This window comes from Oncorhynchus tshawytscha, linkage group LG26 (assembly GCF_018296145.1).
Source record: "Oncorhynchus tshawytscha isolate Ot180627B linkage group LG26, Otsh_v2.0, whole genome shotgun sequence".
Classification (NCBI taxonomy): domain Eukaryota; kingdom Metazoa; phylum Chordata; class Actinopteri; order Salmoniformes; family Salmonidae; genus Oncorhynchus; species Oncorhynchus tshawytscha.
In genome coordinates, this window is record NC_056454.1 from 22,873,040 (window position 1) to 22,876,945 (window position 3,906).

Here is a 3,906-nt window from a genome sequence, read left to right on the forward strand (position 1 = left end):
TCAGAAAGACTTTAAGGAGAGTTTAAAATCCAGGCCAAGCAAGCAAGCAGGAGGCAAATCATTTCTCTCTTGGGTTATTTATCTTAGTCTCTGTAAATGCTATCAAAATAATATAGCATGCTAAAATTATATAATAGAAACAAATATGAAAATAATATATTATAATGTCCAGTAGTTGTGGCTTTGCTCTCTTTCGATCTATAGTACACCACTACAGCCTCTAGGTGGCGCTAAAACACTCCATGTGGGTTTGTAGAGAGAGGGTTGATATATGCAATTGTTGATGTTGTTGCTCCTTGCATTTGCATCATAAAACATTTCTGATGACAATGATTACATTGAAGATGATACCATTCGCGTTGATATAGAACGCAGATCTAATGAAACCAATCAAGGGTGATGGCGGACTAACTGTAGATAGATAGTGGTATTGGGTAGACTTATGGGCATGGCTGGTGAGACCTAGTCGAGAGATGGCTTAATGGGGGTTTGGGGTGCTGTGGACAGGGGGAGTGTCCAAGTCAAGAGATGGCTTAACGGGGGTTTGGGGTGCTGTGGACAGGGGGAGTGTCCTAGTCAAGAGATGGCTTAACGGGGGTTTGGGGTGCTGTGGACAGGGGAGTGTCCTAGTCAAGAGATGGCTTAACGGGGTTTGGGGTGCTGTGGACAGGGGAGTGTCCTAGTCAAGAGATGGCTTAATGGGGGTTTGGGGTGCTGTGGACAGGGGAGTGTCCAAGTCAAGAGATGGCTTAACGGGGATTTCGGGTGCTGTGGACAGGGGGAGTGTCCTAGTCAAGAGATGGCTTAACGGGGGTTTGGGGCGCTGTGGACAGGGGGAGTGTCCTAGTCAAGAGATGGCTTAACAGGGGATTCTGGTGCTGTGGACAGGGGGAGTGTCCTGTCTTGTTGTTGTCCTAGGCTCTAATGCACGATAGGTTGGAGTAGCTTGCCAGTCAAACCAGTCAGGACCACGATAGGTTGGAGGAGCTGCCAGTCAAACCAGTCAGGACCACGATAGGTTGGAGTAGTTTTCCAGTCAAACCAGTCAGGACCACGATAGGTTGGAGTAGCTTGCCAGTCAAACCAGTCAGGACCACGATAGGTTGGAGGAGCTGCCAGTCAAACCAGTCAGGACCACGATAGGTTGGAGTAGTTTTCCAGTCAAACCAGTCAGGACCACGATAGGTTGGAGGAGCTGCCAGTCAAACCAGTCAGGACCACGATAGGTTGGAGGAGCTGCCAGTCAAACCAGTCAGGACCACGATAGGTTGGAGGAGCTGCCAGTCAAACCAGTTACGACCACGATAGGTTGGAGTAGCTTGCCAGTCAAACCAGTCAGGACCACGATAGGTTGGAGGAGCTGCCAGTCAAACCAGTCAGGACCACGATAGGTTGGAGGAGCTGCCAGTCAAACCAGTCAGGACCACGATAGGTTGGAGGAGCTGCCAGTCAAACCAGTCAGGACCACGATAGGTTGGAGGAGCTGCCAGTCAAACCAGTCAGGACCACGATAGGTTGGAGGAGCTGCCAGTCAAACCAGTTAGGACATAGGTTGGAGGAGATGCCAGTCAAACCAGTCAGGACCACGATAGGTTGGAGGAGCTGCCAGTCAAACCAGTCAGGACCACGATAGGTTGGAGGAGCTGCCAGTCAAACCAGTCAGGACCACGATAGGTTGGAGGACCTGCCAGTCAAACCTAGGGTTGCAAAATTCTGGTAACTTGCCCAAAAATTCTGTTTGGAGGATCCCTGGAATTATGAGGGAATAAGCAGGAAATCTGGGAATCCTCCAACCAGAATTTCTGCTTTTGGGGAAGTTATCAGAAAGACCACGACACTCCTTCTGTTAATCAGCACCACAGGAACAGTCAGTTGTCCATCTCTTCCTCTCATCTACAGGTCAAGACCTCCTCTCAGCCTGTGTCCCACCAACACCTGAGTCAGTTTCTGCTGGCTGGGTTTAATCCAGGGGCCGGGGCCGGCGTAGGTGGGCCCCCGTGACTGTGTACTTCTCCAGGGGCCCGGGTTGTGGGATGGATGGGTGGCCCGACACCATGACTGGGTGCTTCCTGGGTCCCCTCTCAGTTCTCTGGGTTCTCCCCACCCAGGTGGGGCCCCGGCGGTGGATCCAGAGACACTGGCAGCAGACACACTGACCTGGTCAGAGAAGCTGGCCCCGGAGGCTCCTGAGGCCCCTGACTCTGCATTAGACAGTTCAGCGTCTCCATCCTGCAGTGGCATGAGGAAGGAGAAGGGAGCTCGCTCTCTCTCTTTCTCTGGGGGTCTGTCCCTTTTTTCCGGCCCAGAATCCTCCACCACAAGTCCGGCAGCCCTTGTCTTTACCTTCATCTCAGCCTTCCTCTCCCTCTCTTTCTCCCTTTGTCCATCCCTCTTCCTCCTCCCACTTTCCCTCCCTCCCACCTTCTCCTGTGTTTTACTGGCTGAGTGAGGTATGTGTATGTCCAGCTCCTCTATTTCCTCTCTCCTCTCACTTTGTGTTGTCCTGCTCCTCAACTGTTTTGACCTCTGTTTGACCCTGCTGTGCCTCACCTCCGGCACTGTCTCCACTACCTCCTCCTGTCTGTCTGAGTTCCTTAGTACGTTCTTGGGAAAACTCTGGGTACATTTTCCATTGTCCTTATCCTCTGACTTCTGACCTCTGTGGCTGATGACCTGACTCTCCTCCTCCTTGTCCTCCTCCTCCTCGGGACAATCCAGGTCTGTGTCAGGAGTACCTCGTCCTCCTCCTCCTCCTCTGCTACTCCTTTCCCCCAGACTACCTCCCTTCCTCTGCCTCCTCTTCTCCCTCTCCCTCTGTCCTCCTCCTCTATCCACCCTTCCGCTCTTCGTTGGCAGAGAGCGTGTTTTATCTACTGCAGCCACACCCGGCTCCTCTGGGTAGAGATAGGAGGAGGGGGAGACTGCTCTGGGATCATGGTCTGAGAGAGGAGAGAGAGAAGGAGGGGGGCAAAGAGAGGGAGAGAGATAGAGAAGAGAAGGGGCGAGAGAAAGAGACAGAGGAGGGGGGGTGTAGAGAGAGAGAGAGACAGAGGAGGGGGAGGTGTAGAGAGAGAGAGACAAAGGAGGGGGTGCAGAGAGAGAGAGAGAGAGAGAGGAGGGGGGGTAGAGAGAGAGAGAGAGGAGGGGGAGTGTAGAGAGAGAGAGACAGAGGAGGTGGGGATGTAGAGAGAGAGAGAGACAGAGGAGGGGGGTGTAGAGAGAGAGACAGAGGAGGAGGGGGGGTAGAGAGAGAGAGAGAGAGAGAGAGAGACAGGGAGGGGGTGTAGAGAGAGAGAAACAGAGGAGGGGGTGTAGAGAGAGAGAGACAGAGGAGGGGGGTGTAGAGAGAGAGAGAGAGAGAGAGAGGAGGGGTGTAGAGAGAGAGAGAGAGAGAGGAGGGGAGGTGCAGAGAGAGAGACACGGAGGAGGAGGGAGGGGAGGTGCAGAGAGAGACAGAGGAGGGGGGGTAGAGAGAGAGAGAGAGAGAGAGAGAGGAGGGGAGGTGCAGAGAGAGAGACACGGAGGAGGAGGGAGGGGGTGCAGAGAGAGACAGAGGAGGGGGTGTAGAGAGAGAGAGAGAGAGAGAGAGGAGGGGTGTAGAGAGAGAGAGAGAGAGAGAGGAGGGGAGGTGCAGAGAGAGAGACACGGAGGAGGAGGGAGGGGGTGCAGAGAGAGACAGAGGAGGGGGGGTAGAGAGAGAGAGAGAGAGAGAGAGAGGAGGGGTGTAGAGAGAGAGAGAGAGAGAGAGGAGGGGAGGTGCAGAGAGAGAGACACGGAGGAGGAGGGAGGGGGTGCAGAGAGAGACAGAGGAGGGGGTGTAGAGAGAGAGAGAGGAGGGGAGGTGCAGAGAGAGAGACACGGAGGAGGAGGGAGGGGGTGCAGAGAGAGACAGAGGAGGGGGGTGTA